The 18,027-nt window shown below is 42.6% G+C and overlaps 1 pseudogene; it reads right to left on the reverse strand.

Moving 5' to 3' along the window:
- Positions 1–753: 753 nt before the first annotated feature.
- LOC127922782 (homeobox protein BarH-like 1) lies at positions 754–4,413 on the reverse strand (annotated as a pseudogene).
- Between the last annotated feature and the right edge of the window lie 13,614 nt (positions 4,414–18,027).

The raw sequence follows: 18,027 nt of genomic DNA on the forward strand, positions 1-18,027 counted from the left end.
AATCCCCCTATTGAGAATATGAAAGGGAGGATACTATTTTATAGTATCAGAAACTAATGTGGTGAGTCGTTATTTGAGACCTGCAAGCTGTTCACTCGTATGCGATATGCTCACTAGTGTGTTTAACGGACTCCATGGTTGGCAAGTGAAGTGCCCTCGGGCCTTTATCACCTTACACGATCATTTAGATATGTGATGTCATTATTGACCGATAAAGGTTATTTGTTGTCTATTTAAAAACGTGTGATTAGATCATTATGTTTGAAATACTTGAAACGTGACCGTATCATTTCCATTATCGGTGGTGAGCACTAGATGTTATAATATTGGATTTGCCTGTAGGCCTCAGTTATGAGTGTTCAAGCACCAGTTTTCTATGGAGTTAACCTACTTGTGTTAAATTACCCGTAAAGTCATATTATTAAGCACTCATATTTCGCTTTGGTCGTTACATTTCGTTTCCGTTCAAATAAACCCAGGGCTGTCTAGGTCACGCTGAATTGTCCGTAATGTTAGGCCTACCCACCAGAAATTGTAGCACTGCTAAAATGTTATTAAGTGAACGACTGTTCACTTCACAGCGTCGGAACGGAAAAGGCAGATGGATAGGCCTATAAGTGTTCCAGAATGGTAATGTTTTGGAGGAAAATTACCTCCCAGCTGCCAACATCAACATTCGTATGTGATTGCAGGAAATATCCATGTTGGTCAAATTTCCTTTCAATATAAAATACAAATAAAATAACAATTAAGTGTAAGTGAAAAAATATTTAATTACATCCAAAAATATCTTTGTAATAATAACCGAATAAAACATGTAAATATGCAAAACAAACAAAAGCAGAACAGAATACCTGTGTGTTAAAGTGCGTCCTTCGAATGGAGGCAATGAAACAGTACCTACTGGTGGATGGATGTTTCTCTGTCCCCTCTCCTGCCTCCTCGCTCTACCGCTCCACAGCAGTAAAAACAGTTTGTCGTGACGCGGAGGGACGCACATAGTAGGTATTGAGAACACATTGATGATGAAAGAATATGTAATATAGCATACAAAAAGTAACATCGTCCCAGGATGAGCGAGATTAGTAGTAAAAAAAATCATGTTCCGCCTCTCATACGGAAGGAGAACATGAGTCGCTCTCTCGTTTCCAACATATCCACGTCAAGGTCAAGGCACTTGGATCAACCGTCGACCATGCATGCAACATTACGCATCCCAGAGGCTGTATGTCAGGAGAACATCGTCAGATAGTTCGTTGTCAGTTAGTCGGAGGCTCGGAGCACCAACGTTATTATTCCTCTTGGTTAGTGTCTGAAAGTGGCGAGGTGAAACAGTCCGATTTACGGTCGACGTCTCGAGACCTCTCATGCTCCGAAAGCTGCTCGCTCGACGGGATGGAATTCTTCTTTGGACGGCCTTTTGGTTTGGTTGGAGATTCCAATCCTCCTCCTTGTAGGACCTGTACAGTGGAAACGATTCAAGTTTCAGTTTAAAACAATTCAACCGTCCGCAATAAAGCGGTTTAGTCCTACCATAAAACCAAGATAATTGACAAGTCATTCTCCTCCTTGTCATATTGTTCATAATAAGAAATAAGAACTTACTATTTTCTTCCATTTCATTCTCCTGTTCTGGTACCAGGTCTTGACTTGTAGTTGACTCAGATCCAGACACTCAGCAAGATCTATTCTACATGAACAAAGACAGAAGCGATTAGAGAGATTTCCTTTAAATTCTCGAATAGCACACTATGACGCTGCCTTGAACTAAAAGCAGTCGATAGTCAATGGTATTAAAGGAGGATATTTTCTTTGGTTTCATCAGTCATAACAGCAGATAAGGCATTTGCATGTTTTTATTTCTGCCTGTCGCCTTTTCCGCACATCACCAATAACTGGGCTTGGGGATAAACGAAGTTGATTGAATTCATTTGAATACCTGTCAGGTGTTGAAAGGTACTTTTGTTTCTCAAATCTCTTCTCCAAGCCCATGAGCTGTAGCTCAGTGAAGACTGTCCTGCTCCGTCGGCCCTTTTTGGTCTTGCTGCTGCCGTCGCCGAGGTGCTCCAGTTTGCTTCGGAGGTGGATGTCCAGCGGGAGGTGGTGGGAGGCTGAGCCGTGGTGCAGGCCTGGAGCCCCAGATAGGAGAGCAGAGCCTAACGGTGATCCAAGTGAACAAGAGAGTGGCGACATGGGGAACTTCAGGATACCTGACTGGTCGGCCTTCAAAACTGAAAGTCAAAGTCCAACAATATCACATTTAAATAGAATTATTCTAGGTCTACACAAAGATCATTCATTTAACAATGCCTATAGGCTACACACTTGACTATTAGCTTGGCAATTACAAACTGATGATGACAGTTCTCTTGGTAAAAATAAAGGTTAACATGAATACAGAGAAATGTTACTAAAACATTTTATTTTATAATATTATTATTATTAGTATTATTGTATTGTTATATCTGTATTATTTTAATAATAGTTAAGTCATGGTAGTATTGTAGCATATTTAAGATATTACATTATACTACGATAGGCCTCGCCCAATACAACTAAGAATAATTTAATTGTAAAATGGTATTGTATTTATTTTATAATTATGGTAATACTTATAGCAATAGTTATATTATTATAAACATTATAGATGTATATTCGTATTAACTTTGAAATATAATTTAAATTCATGTCATATGTAACCAAATGCATCTACTTTCTAGTCGAAATATTGACACGCAAAGTGACTTCACACTCCAACTCTCTTAGTGTTTTTCACCCACCAACACAATTTCCCTGAGCCAAATTCATATGACCCATATGACTGCTGAAATGCATAAATAGTGGTATTCGATAAACAAGGACTAGTTTTACAAATCGCATGACCAATCAATGCAAAACACGTGTAAAATGTTCTGGCCTTTCTAGGGAGTTTTTCCTAGCCACCGTGCTTCTACACCTGCATTGCTTGCTGTTTGTGGTTTTCGGCTGGGTTACTGTACAGCACTTTGTGACATCAGCTGATGTAAGAAGGGCTTAATAAATACATTTGACTGATTGATTGATAATACTACACTGGAAAAGAACATGAGTCCAATACTCTGAAGGCAGAGAGACCCGCTGCGTGAAACTTAAGGCCCGCATCGCCCTTTCTAAAGTCTGGTGACCCAGTGTGAACATTCGCTCGAGTGGAAACATTCACAAGACAAACTTGTCTACATTTTTTGATACAGCAATATATACTTTAGAAATCTTAAAGATCCAATGAAATTACAATGTTGTTTTTGAAATACGGTGACTAAAATTAGGGTGCCCGAATGGAGCAGCGGTCTAAAACGATGCAGTGCAGGCGTCCCTGGTTCGTATCCAGGCTGTATCACATCCGGCCGTGATAGGGAGTCCCAATTGGCCCAGGGTAGGCCGTCATTGTAAATGAGAATTTGTTCTTAACGGACTCTCCTGGTTAAATAAAAAGGCACGCACTGGTAACGCGCTTATTTGGGGGTGCATGGTTGACCTTTGCCCTATAACCTACCATTTGTAGCCTATATATACACATTTAAAACGTTCCTAGATCGTGCACTTCCAATAAGTAAATAATACCAGAAACACAAATGTAAACAGGCTCATATTTAAAGATGCATTAAATCAACTTATTTTTACGAGCGCCATTTGGGACAATTACTGCCTGAACGAATCAAAAGCATTCATCTGGAGTAGGGTTTCCCAAACTCGGTCCTGGTCTAGAAAAGACTATATAACAAAGACTTATTGCAAATACAATCACATTTTTTCGGGTACACACCTCCATCTTAAAACAAGCTAGAATCAAAGCAGCGCATTTTACCCAGGTGGTTGTGGTATGGCCGTGCCGATAACAGAGCTTGTACTCCGAACTTGAGCAGCTCCCCTGCCGGGGTAGACATCTTATGGTCCGGGTGGTCGGTCAGAATCTCTTCGATCATGAAGCTCCGGTAGCGATGTGAGTGGGAGCGGTGGTCGTTGTAAGCCTCCGGAAGATAGTAGTGAGCCCCAAGTCCAAGGGATGCTGCATGGTTCAGTTCGGTCAGCGGGAGAGACCGAGTGCAATAAAAACGTTAATTTTTCTTCCTCCTTGGGTAGTCTAGCTATACCGTAGAGACATGCAATCACATTTAAACAGCCGTCCCTTCTCACTTTACAACTCTGGGATGGAATAAATCACTCGGGTGCAGGGCTGGAAGTTAACATTCTCAACTGGACACTGAAATAAGCCCGTCCTGATTCTGCCTGGTGGCTGAATCAAACCGTTTCTTTGCTAAAACCCAACTATGGAGATTGCAATATGGAACCAAACGCCCTCAAAGTGTCATCATAACGTTTAATTTCCGGCCAATATCAAGTAATGCAGTCTACCCCTGTTTACTGTAGGCTATAGCGTCACCGAGAGTATGCATGGAGCAGTTCAAGGCTTATAAGAGAGTTCCTTTCTATGCTCCTCCCCTCCTTAGACGAGCCAGCCTCTCAGACCCGAGGAAGGAAGGAAACATCTATTAACACTACTTTGCATGCTAAAATAGGCAAATTATTTAAGCAAATTAGTAGGCATGTATTTGGTTTGGACATATTAGCCTGTCTATCTACTCTTGACCAGAGAAAGCAAGAAAGATTTATTGTACACAATGTTGAAGGAATGCTGATGTGAGATGGTCAATGTTGAAGGAATGCAGGTGTGAGATGGTCAATGTTGAAGGAATGCTGGTGTGAGATGGTCAATGTTGAAGGAATGCTGATGTGAGATGGTCAATGTTGAAGGAATGCTGGTGTGAGATGGTCAATGTTGAAGGAATGCTGATGTGAGATGGTCAATGTTGAAGGAATGCTGGTGTGAGATGGTCAATGTTGAAGGAATGCTGGTGTGAGATGGTCAATGTTGAAGGAATGCTGATGTGAGATGGTCAATGTTGAAGGAATGCAGGTGTGAGATGGTCAATGTTGAAGGAATGCTGATGTGAGATGGTCAATGTTGAAGGAATGCAGGTGTGAGATGGTCAATGTTGAAGGAATGCTGATGTGAGATGGTCAATGTTGAAGGAATGCAGGTGTGAGATGGTCAATGTTGAAGGAATGCTGGTGTGAGATGGTCAATGTTGAAGGAATGCTGATGTGAGATGGTCAATGTTGAAGGAATGCTGATGTGAGATGGTCAATGTTGAAGGAATGCTGATGTGAGATGGTCAATGTTGAAGGAATGCTGATGTGAGATGGTCAATGTTGAAGGAATGCTGATGTGAGATGGTCAATGTTGAAGGAATGCAGGTGTGAGATGGTCAATGTTGAAGGAATGCTGGTGTGAGATGGTCAATGTTGAAGGAATGCTGGTGTGAGATGGTCAATGTTGAAGGAATGCTGGTGTGAGATGGTCAATGTTGAAGGAATGCTGGTGTGAGATGGTCAATGTTGAAGGAATGCTGATGTGAGATGGTCAATGTTGAAGGAATGCAGGTGTGAGATGGTCAATGTTGAAGGAATGCTGGTGTGAGATGGTCAATGTTGAAGGAATGCTGGTGTGAGATGGTCAATGTTGAAGGAATGCTGGTGTGAGATGGTCAATGTTGAAGGAATGCTGTTGTGAGATGGTCAATGTTGAAGGAATGCTGGTGTGAGATGGTCAATGTTGAAGGAATGCTGGTGTGAGATGGTCAATGTTGAAGGAATGCTGATGTGAGATGGTCAATGTTGAAGGAATGCAGGTGTGAGATGGTCAATGTTGAAGGAATGCTGGTGTGAGATGGTCAATGTTGAAGGAATGCTGGTGTGAGATGGTCAATGTTGAAGGAATGCTGGTGTGAGATGGTCAATGTTGAAGGAATGCTGATGTGAGATGGTCAATGTTGAAGGAATGCTGGTGTGAGATGGTCAATGTTGAAGGAATGCTGATGTGAGATGGTCAATGTTGAAGGAATGCTGGTGTGAGATGGTCAATGTTGAAGGAATGCTGGTGTGAGATGGTCAATGTTGAAGGAATGCTGGTGTGAGATGGTCAATGTTGAAGGAATGCTGGTGTGAGATGGTCAATGTTGAAGGAATGCTGGTGTGAGATGGTCAATGTTGAAGGAATGCTGGTGTGAGATGGTCAATGTTGAAGGAATGCTGGTGTGAGATGGTCAATGTTGAAGGAATGCTGGTGTGAGATGGTCAATGTTGAAGGAATGCTGGTGTGAGATGGTCAATGTTGAAGGAATGCTGGTGTGAGATGGTCAATGTTGAAGGAATGCTGATGTGAGATGGTCAATGTTGAAGGAATGCAGGTGTGAGATGGTCAATGTTGAAGGAATGCTGGTGTGAGATGGTCAATGTTGAAGGAATGCTGGTGTGAGATGGTCAATGTTGAAGGAATGCTGGTGTGAGATGGTCAATGTTGAAGGAATGCTGATGTGAGATGGTCAATGTTGAAGGAATGCTGGTGTGAGATGGTCAATGTTGAAGGAATGCTGGTGTGAGATGGTCAATGTTGAAGGAATGCTGATGTGAGATGGTCAATGTTGAAGGAATGCAGGTGTGAGATGGTCAATGTTGAAGGAATGCTGGTGTGAGATGGTCAATGTTGAAGGAATGCTGGTGTGAGATGGTCAATGTTGAAGGAATGCTGGTGTGAGATGGTCAATGTTGAAGGAATGCTGATGTGAGATGGTCAATGTTGAAGGAATGCTGGTGTGAGATGGTCAATGTTGAAGGAATGCTGATGTGAGATGGTCAATGTTGAAGGAATGCTGGTGTGAGATGGTCAATGTTGAAGGAATGCTGGTGTGAGATGGTCAATGTTGAAGGAATGCTGGTGTGAGATGGTCAATGTTGAAGGAATGCTGGTGTGAGATGGTCAATGTTGAAGGAATGCTGGTGTGAGATGGTCAATGTTGAAGGAATGCTGGTGTGAGATGGTCAATGTTGAAGGAATGCTGGTGTGAGATGGTCAATGTTGAAGGAATGCTGGTGTGAGATGGTCAATGTTGAAGGAATGCTGGTGTGAGATGGTCAATGTTGAAGGAATGCTGGTGTGAGATGGTCAATGTTGAAGGAATGCTGGTGTGAGATGGTCAATGTTGAAGGTCCCAATGGCTACGTCTTTGAAATGCATTTTACAATGAATGTTAAAACATTTAGTTGTAGAAAGTAAACATTTCAATTAAATATATCAGAGAAATGTATACAAATGTAGGCCCATGCAATTCATTCATCCCCAAACACTGAACAATACCAGATCAGGTCATGCAACATTGTTTAGAAATGGAAATATACACTGATGACCGGAAGCATCAATCTCTTAGTTTGCTTCATTAATGATGACTCGCTCCAGCAGGTATATTTCACTGGTCACCCCCAAAAGCCTATTCCTACTTTGGCCGCCTTTCCTTCCAGTTCTCTGCTGCCAATGACTGGAAAGAATTGCAAAAATCACTGAAGCTGGAGACTCATATCTCCCTCACTAATCTTTAAACACCAGCTGCCAGAGCAGCTCACAGATCACTGCACCTGTACATAGCCCATCTGTAAATAGACCACCCAACTACCTCATCCCTATATTGTTGTTTTTTTAATCTCCTTTGCACCCCAGGATCTCTACTGGCACATTCATCTTCTGCACATCTATCACTCCAGTGTTTAATTGCTAAATTGTAATTATTTCGCCACTATGGCCTATTTATAGCCTTACCTCCCTAATCTTACCTCATTTGCACACACTGTATATAGATTTTTTTTCTATTGTGTTATTGACTGTACGTTTGTTTATTCCATGTGTAACTCTGTGTTGTTGTTGTTTGTGTCTCACTGCTTTGCTTTAACTTGGCCAGGTCGCAGTTGTAAATGATAAATTGTTCTCAACTGGCCTACCTGGTTAAATAAAGGGTTAGGGTTATATATATAAATACCTGGTTAAATAAAGGGTTAGGGTTATATATATATAAATACCTGGTTAAAAAAAAAAGGGTTAGGGTTATATATAAATACCTGGTTAAATAAAGGGTTAGGGTTATATATGTAAATATCTGGTTAAATAAAGGGTTAGGGTTATATATGTAAATATCTGGTTAAATAAAGGGTTAGGGTTATATATATATAAATACCTGGTTAAAAAAGGGTTAGGGTTATATATAAATACCTGGTTAAATAAAGGGTTAGGGTCCTTCTGTAGCTCAGTTGGTACAGCATGGCGCTTGTAACGCCAGGGTAGTGGGTTTGATTCCCGGGACCACCCATACGTAGAATGTATGCACACATGACTGTAAGTCGCTTTGGATAAAAGCGTCTGCTAAATGGCATATATTATTATTATATTATTATATATGTAAATATCTGGTTAAATAAAGGGTTGGGGTTATATATGTAAATATCTGGTTAAATAAAGGGTTATATATATACAGTGCCTTGTAAAAGTATTCGGCCCCCTTGAACTTTGCGACCTTTTGCCACATTTCAGGCTTCAAACATAAAGATATAAAACTGTATTTTTTGTGAAGAATCAACAACAAGTGGGACACAATCATGAAGTGGAACGACATTTATTGGATATTTCAAACTTTTTAACAAATCAAAAACTGAAAAATTGGGCGTGCAAAATTATTCAGCCCCTTTACTTTCAGTGCAGCAAACTCTCTCCAGAAATGTGGCAAAAGGTCGCAAAGTTCAAGGGGGCCGAATACTTTCGCAAGGCACTGTATATATAAATACCTGGTTAAATAGCATTAGTGAGGTCGGGCAATGATGATGGGCGATTAGGCCTGGCTCGCAGACGGCATTCAAATTCCAAAGGTGTTCGATGAGGTTGAGGTGTGGGCTCTGTGCAGGCCAGTCAAGTTCCTCCACACCGATCTCGACAAACCATTACTGTATGGACCTCGCTTTGTGTACGGGGGGCATTGTCATGCTGGAACTGTTGCCACGAAGTTGAAAGCACAGAATCATCTAGAAAGTCATTGTATTCTGAAGCAATAAGAATTCCCTTCACGGGAACTAACAGACCTGGCACGAACCATGAAAAACAGCCCCAGACCATTATTCCTCCTCCACCAAACTTTACAGTTGGCACTATGCATTGGGGCAGGTAGAGTTCTTTTGGCATCCGCCAAACCCAGATTCGTCCGTGGGACTGCCAGATAGTGAAGCGTGATTCATCACTCCAGAGAACTTGTTTTCACTGCTCCAGAGTCCAATAGCGGCGAGCTTTACACCACTCCAGACGACGCTTTGCATTGCGCATGGTATCTTAGGCTTGTGTGTGTGACTTCTCGGCCATGGAAACCCCTTTCATGAAGCTCCCACAGAACAGTTCTTGTGCTGACATTTCTTCCAGAGGCAGTTTAGAACTCGGTAGTGAGTGTTGCAACCGAGGACAGATGGTTTTACGTGCTACACGCTTTAGCGCTCGCCGGTCCCGTTCTGTGAGCTGAGCTTGTGTGGCCTACCACTTTGTGGCTGAGATGTTTTTGCTCCTAGTCCTTTTCACTTTACAATAACAGCACTTAAAGTTTACCGGGGAAGCTCTAGCCAGGCAGAAATTTGACGAACTAACCTGTTGGGTTCACGAGTGGTGCAGCGGTCTAAGGCACTGCATATCAGTGCTAGCTAGAGGCTGTATCACAACCGGCCGTAATTGGGAGTCCCATAGGGCAGCACACAATTGGCCGAGCGTCATCCGGGTTAGGGTTAGGCCTTCATTGTAAATAAGAATTTGTTCTTAACTGACTTGCCTAGTTAAATAAATACAATTGTTGGAAAGGTGGCATCCTATGATGGTGCCATGCTGACAGTCACTGAGCTGTTCAGTAAGGCCATTCTAATGCCAATGTTTGTCTATGGAGATTGCATGGCTCTGTGCTCGATAGTACACGTCAGCCAGCAACGGGTGTTGCTGAAATAGTCAAATCCACTCATTTGAAGGGGTGTCCACCTACATTCTTATATATAATGTAGGTTCAAGTTGAAACTGGACATGACAATCCATCCACCAACACCACACTGAAATCAATGAAACAAGTATTGTCCATGACTACTGGCTGGGTCTGTTGCTTTATGTCACATAATCAATCATTAATTATTAGAGTTTTTAAAGTTCATTTACAGGGTTACCTTGTAAAGTGGTATAGTGTTTGCTAATGCTAGGCTTTAAGTTCATTTACAGGGTTACCTTGTAAAGTGGTATAGTGTTTGCTAATGCTAGGCTTTAAGTTCATTTACAGGGTTAGCTTGTAAAGTGGTATAGTGTTTGCTAATGCTAGGCTTTAAGTTCATTTACAGGGTTACCTTGGAAAGTGGTATAGTGTTTGCTAATGCTAGGCTTTAAGTTCATTTACAGGGTTAGCTTGTACAGTGGTATAATATTTTCTAATGCTAGGCTTTAAGTTCATTTACAGGGTTAGCTTGTACAGTGGTATAATATTTTCTAATACTAGGCTTTAAGTTCATTTACAGGGTTAGCTTGTACAGTGGTATAATATTTTCTAATGCTAGGCCTCAAATACTGGATAGTACACTGAACTAAAATATAAACGCAACGTGCAACAATTGCAAAGAGAGTTACAGTCCATAGAAGGAAATCAGTCAATTTAAATAAATTCATTACGCCCTAATCTATGGATTTCACATGACTGGGCAGGGGTGCAGGCCTGGGAGGGCATAGGCCCACCCACTTGGTAGAGAAATTAACATTCAAATCTCTGGCAACAGCTCTGTTGGACATTCCTGCAGTCAGCATGGCAATTGACCGCTCCTCAAAACTGGCATTGTTTTGTGTGACACAACTGCACATTTTAGAGTGGCCTTTTATTGTCCCCAGCACAAGGTGCACCTGTGAAATGATCATGCTGTTTAATCAGATTGTTGATATACCACACCTGCCAGGTCAAAGGATTATCTTGGCAAAGGAGCAATACTCACTAACAGGGACGTAAACAAATTCATATACAAGATTTGAGAGAAATAAGCTTTTTGTGAGTTTGGAAAATGTTGGGGATCTTTTATTTCAGCTCATTAAACATTGGACAAACACTTTACATGTTGGGTTTCTATTGTTGTTCAGTACAGTAGCATAATAAACTCTGAAACCACTGCAGGCTTATATTTCATCACAATGACCAAAGGCCTTCGATTATGGCTTCACACATCGGTAGAGCATGGCGCTTGTAACGCCAGGGTAGTGGGTTCGATTCCCGGGACCACCCATACGTAGAATGTATGCACACATGACTGTAAGTCGCTTTGGATAAAAGCGTCTGCTAAATGGCATATATATTTAAAAAACAAATTTGCTTACCTAAAATTAAATATATTAATCCACTGGCATCTTGAGTCGTTCTGGATCACTCCTGATGTTACCAAAAATATTGAATAAAATTTAATGAAAAGTTTCCATCTTTACAGAATTGAACCTTTTCTGAAAAATAGTTATTGAGATGTATATTTCTGAATAGATCCAATATGTCGAACCCTTTTTACAGTGAACCCTCTACAGCGCCTTCAGAAAGTATTCATACCCCTTGACTTAAACATTTTGTTGTGTTAGTCTGAATTTAAATTGATTTATTTCTCTCACCCATCTACACACAATACCCCATAATGATAAAGTGAAAATAGGCTTTTAGACATTTTAGCAAATGTATTGAAAATGAAATACAGAAATATCTCATTTACATACAATAAGTATTCTCACCCTGAGTAAATACATGTTAGAATCACCTTTGGCAGTGTGCTTGAATGCTTGAAAATATGAAGGGTGGTACTCAGTGATGTGTTGTGTTGGATTTGACCCAAACATAACACTTTATATTCAGGACCCAAAGTTAATTTCTTTGCCACATTTGATGCAGTATTACTTTAGTGCCTTGTTGCAAACAGGATGCATGTTTTGTAATATTTTATTCTGTACAGGCTTCCTTCTTTTCACTCTGTCATTTAGGTTACTATTGTGGAGTAACTACAATGTTGTTGGTCCATCCTCAGTGTTCTCCTATCAAAGCCATTCAACTCTGTTATTTAGGTTGGTATTGTGGAGTAACGACAATGTTGTTGATCCATCCTCAGTTTTCTCCTGTCAAAGCCATTCAACTCTGTAACTGTTTTAAAGTCACCATTGGCCTCATGGTGAAATCCCTGAGTGGTTTCCTTCCTCTCCTGCAACTGAGTTAGGAAGGACACCTGTATCTTTGTGGTGACTGGATCTATTGATACACCCTCCAAAGTATAATTAATAACGTCACCATGCTCAAAGGGATATGTAATGTCTGTTTTTATTTGTATCCATCCACCAATAGGTGCCCTTCTTTGCGAAGCAATGGAAAACCTGCCAGGGCTTTGTGGTTGAATCTGTTTAAACTTCACTGCTCGACTGCGAGACCTTACTGATACTTTTATGTGTGGGGTACAGAGATGAAGTAGTCATTCAAAAATCATGTTGAACATGTTAAACACTATTTTTGCACACAGAGTGTGTGACTTGTTAAAGCATATTTTTTAAGCAGGTTTTTTCCTCCTTGAGGCTTTTGCATTAACAAAAGGGTTGAATACTTATTGACTCAAGACATTTCAGCTTTTCATTTTATTCATTTGTAAACATTTTCTAAAAACATAATTCCACTTTCACATTATAGGGATAGGCCAGTGACATAACATTTCAATTGAATCTGTAACACAACAATTCAAGGGGTGTTAACACTTTCTGAAGACACTGTATGCAACTCAAACCAGCACAGAGAGAAACAAACAGTTTGAGTCTGATCTAAACCAATAAACTCTAACAAAATAAAACTGTGAAATAGGTCTGTTTTACATTTTCCTTCACTCTAATTGATATCTACATGTTTTTCCAGATAGGACTAGTATTCATTTTTGTCATGTGAAATAAATAAACCAATATTTTTCTAACAAATCTAAAATAACTGAAAATAAATTTGGGCTGTATGGAAATAACACATTATAAACCCAAAAGCATTTCAAATACTTCTAGTAAGTTGAACACAAAGTCAATAAAAATTCATTATTGCTTCATATGTTTGTGGTACTGACTCAAAACTAAATGAGAATGTACCTACATTGTACCTAATGTTGCCTCTACCGTCTCTTATGACCAAAAATAACTTCTAGACATCAGGACTGCAGTTCCTCACAACGGACTAGCAGAATCCTTTTCTTCTTCCACGACAGTGACGAGCCCGAGGATATACGGTTCCCTCGGGAACAGGCCCCGACCCCGTGATCTGCATGAAGAGGAGGCAGAGAAAGAGAGGCCGGAGAGCGGGCTGCCTTCTGAGGAGTAGGAGGCGATCGAATAAACCCCCACTTCTCTCAATCCTGCAAGCAAACATGCAATCTTTGGAAAATAAAATGGACGAGTTACTGGGAAGTTTAAACTACCAACGGGACATTAAAAACTGTAATATCTTATGCTTCACGGAGTCGTGGCTGAACGATGACAATATCAACATACAGCTGGCTGGTTATACGATGTACCGGCGGGATAGAACAGCAGCGTCTGGAAAAACAAGAGGTGATGGTCTATGTATTTTTGTAAACAACAGCTGGTGCACGACATCTAAGGAAGGCTCAAGCTATTTTTCACCTGAGGTAGAGTTTCTCATTATAAGCTGTAGACCACACTACCTACCTAGAGAGTTTTCATCTGTATTCTTTGTAGCTGTTTACATACCACCTCAGTCAGAGGCTGGCACTTAGATAGCATTGAATGAGCTGTATTCCACCATAAGCAAACAGGAAAACGCTCACCCAGTGGCGACACCCTAGTAGCTGGGGAATTTAATGCAGGGAAACTTAAATCGTTATCTGTTTTACGAAATTTCTATCAGCATGTTAAATGTGCAACCAGAGGGAAAATATCTCTGGGCAACCTATACTCCACACACAGAGATGAATACAAAACTCTCCTTCACCCACCATTTGGCAAATCTGACCATAATTCCATTCTCCTGATTTGGCTTACAAACAAAATTTAAAGCAGGAAGCACCAGTGACTAGATCAATAACAAAGTGGTCAGATGAAGCAGATGCTAAGCTACGTAACTGTTTTGCTAGCACAGACTGGAATATGTTCAGGGATTCCTCCGATGGGATTGAGAGTACACCACATCTGTCATTGGCTTCATCAATAAGTATTGATGATATAGTCCCCACAGTGACTGTACGTACATACCACAACCAGAAGTCATGGGTTACAGGCAGCATCCGCACTGAGCTAAAGTCTAGAGCTGCCGCTTTGAAGCAGCGAGACTCTAACCCGGAAGCTTATAAGAATTACGTTATGCACTCCGACAAACCATCATACAGGCAAAGCGTCAATACAGGACTAAGATCGCGTCATACTACACCAGATCTGACGATCGTCGGATGTGGCAGGGCCTGCAAACCATTACAGACTACAAAGGGAAGCACAGCTGAGAGCTGACCAGTGACACGAGTCTACCGGGCGAGCTAAACTACTTATATGTTCGCCTCGAGGCAAATAACACTGAAACATGCATGAGAGCACCAGCTGTACCGGAAGACTGTGTGATCATGCTCTCCGCAGCTGATGAGAGTAAAACCTTTAGACAGGTCAACATTCACAAGGCTGCAGGGCCAGACGGATGGATTACAAGGACGAGCATGTGCTGACCAACTAGTGTCTAGCAAGTGTCTTCACTGACATTTTCAACCTCTCCCTGTCCGAGTCTATAATACCAACATGTGTTAAGCAGACCACCATAGTGCCACCGGGTGACAGCGGCTCTCGAAAGAGCCCATGGTCTTCCTGCTACCGGAGAGGCGAACTGGAGTTAGGTAAGTTGGGCTAGAATCTGTGTCTTTAGTTGGGAATACCGTTATAGTTTACCACATAGCTGGTTCTATGGCTATCATTAATCTTTTTTCTGCAATATAAGGCTAGACCAAATTTGCTTCCTGACCAGGCCTTGGAATGCTAAGGTCAGCTAGCTAACTAAACTAAGTTAGCCGTCTCGTTTGCTTTGTGAATTGGCGAGTTAAGATGGCTAGCTAGCTATGAACCCATGTTTTCTATCAAACTACTTGTGGGCTTTATATTGTTGACTAATTACCCAATGGGCTTTAATTTCTCAACTATCTCAGCTTGTGGATATCGTGACTGGCTAGGAGGAACCTCTATTTTTCTGAATTTAAGCAACGATTTTTTCTAATTAAACCAAGATAGACCACAGCCTGTCGTTATTCTTCTATTTTCTACATTGTAGAAAGACATCAAAACTATAAAATAACACATGGAATCATGTTGTAACCAAAAAAGTGTTAAATCTAAATATATTTTAGATTCTTCAAAGTAACCACCCTTTGCCTTTACAGCTTTGCACACTCTTGGTATTCTCTCAACCAGCTTCACCTGGAATGCTTTTCCAACAATCTTGAAGGAGTTCCCATATATGCTGAGCACTTGTTGGCTGCTTTTCCTTCACTTTGCGGTCCAACTCATCCCAAACCACCTCAATTGGGTTGAGGTCGGGTGATTGTGGAGGCCAGGTCATCTGATGCAGCACTCTCCTTATTGGTCAAATAACACTTACACAGCCTGGAGGTATGTTGGGTCATTGTCCTGTTGAAAAACAATGAATGGTCCCACTAAGCGTAAACCAGATGGGATGGCGTTTCACTGCAGAATGCTGTGGAAGCCATGCTGGTTAAGTGTGCCTTGAATTCTAAATAAATCACAGTATCACCAGCAAAGCACCCATACACTGTCACACCACTTCCTCCATGCTTCACAGTGGGAACCACATATGCGGAGATGTGTTTTTAGAAAATAAAAAGCTTTTTGACTCGTTGGCATGAGATGTGAAACATGTCTCTTTAGGCGGTTGCGGAGGCAGTGGTCCCAGCTGTGAGAAGAAAGCAAAATGTTAGCTAGACATGCCATGTTTGATATTGCCTGAGGCTCTATCTGCCAAGGCCTAGCTATAACAGCCACCTGTCACCTGGGGCCCTGTTGGGTTATACGCCACAGTAATGTGGGGCCCTGTTGGGTTATACGCCACAGTAATGTGGGGCCCTGTTGGGTTATACGCCACAGTAATGCGGGGCCCTGTTGGGTTATATGTCACAGTAATGTGGGGCCCTGTTGGGTTATACGCCACAGTAATGTGGGGCCCTGTTGGGTTATACGCCACAGTAATGCGGGGCCCTGTTGGGTTATATGTCACAGTAATGTGGGGCCCTGTTGGGTTATACGCCACAGTAATGTGGGGCCCAGTTGGGTTATACGCCACAGTAATGTGGGGCCCTGTTGGGTTATACGCCACAGTAATGTGGGGCCCAGTTGGGTTATACGCCACAGTAATGTGGGGCCCTGTTGGGTTATACGCCACAGTAATGTAAGGGCACTGTTGGGTTATACGCCACAGTAATGTGGGGCCCTGTTGGGTTATAAGCCACAGTAATGTGGGGCCCTGTTGGGTAATACGCCACAGTAATGTGGGGCCCTGTTGGGTTATATGCCACAGTAATGTGGGGGCCCTGTTGGGTTATACGCCACAGTAATGTGGGGCCCTGTTGGGTTATACGCCACAGTAATGTGGGGCCCTGTTGGGTTATACGCCACAGTAATGCGGGGCCCTGTTGGGTTATATGCCACAGTAATGTGGGGCCCTGTTGGGTTATACGCCACAGTAATGTGGGGCCCTGTTGGGTTATACGCCACAGTAATGTGGGGCCCTGTTGGGTTATATGCCACAGTAATGTGGGGCCCTGTTGGGTTATACGCCACAGTAATGTGGGGCCCTGTTGGGTTATATGCCACAGTAATGTGGGGCCCTGTTGGGTTATACGCCACAGTAATGTGGGGCCCTGTTGGGTTATATGCCACAGTAATGTGGGGCCCTGTTGGGTTATACGCCACAGTAATGTGGGGCCCAGTTGGGTTATATGCCACAGTAATGTGGGGCCCTGTTGGGTTATACGCCACAGTAATGTGGGGCCCTGTTGGGTTATATGCCACAGTAATGTCGGGCCCTGTTGGGTAATACGCCACAGTAATGTGGGGCCCTGTTGGGTTATACGCCACAGTAATGTGGGGCCCTGTTGGGTTATACGCCACAGTAATGTGGGGCCCTGTTGGGTTATACGCCACAGTAATGTGGGGCCCAGTTGGGTTATACGCCACAGTAATGTGGGGCCCTGTTGGGTTATACGCCACAGTAATGTGGGGCCCTGTTGGGTTATACGCCACAGTAATGTGGGGCCCTGTTGGGTTATACGCCACAGTAATGTGGGGCCCTGTTGGGTTATATGCCACAGTAATGTGGGGCCCTGTTAGGTTATACTCCACAGTAATGTGGGCCCTGTTAGGTTATACGCCACAGTAATGTGGGGCCCAGTTGGGTTATACGCCACAGTAATGTGGGGCCCAGTTGGGTTATACGCCACAGTAATGTGGGGCCCTGTTGGGTTATACGCCACAGTAATGTGGGGCCCTGTTGGAGTTATACGCCACAGTAATGTGGGGCCCTGTTAGGTTATATGCCACAGTAATGTGGGGCCCTGTTGGGTTATACTCCACAGTAATGTGGGGCCCTGTTGGGTTATACGCCACAGTAATGTGGGGCCCAGTTGGGTAATACGCCACAGTAATGTGGGGCCCTGTTGGGTTATATGCCACAGTAATGTGGGGCCCTGTTGGGTTATATGCCACAGTAATGTGGGGCCCTGTTGGGTTATATGCCACAGTAATGTCGGGCCCTGTTGGGTAATACGCCACAGTAATGTGGGGCCCTGTTGGGTTATATGCCACAGTAATGTGGGGCCCTGTTGGGTTATATGCCACAGTAATGTGGGGCCCTGTTGGGTTATACGCCACAGTAATGTGGGGCCCTGTTGGGTTATACGCCACAGTAATGTGGGGCCCTGTTGGGTTATACGCCACAGTAATGTGGGGCCCAGTTGAGTTATACGCCACAGTAATGTGGGGCCCTGTTGGGTTATATGCCACAGTAATGTGGGGCCCTGTTGGGTTATACGCCACAGTAATGTGGGGCCCAGTTG

This window comes from Oncorhynchus keta, unplaced genomic scaffold, assembly GCF_023373465.1.
Source record: "Oncorhynchus keta strain PuntledgeMale-10-30-2019 unplaced genomic scaffold, Oket_V2 Un_contig_27088_pilon_pilon, whole genome shotgun sequence".
Classification (NCBI taxonomy): Eukaryota; Metazoa; Chordata; class Actinopteri; order Salmoniformes; family Salmonidae; genus Oncorhynchus; species Oncorhynchus keta.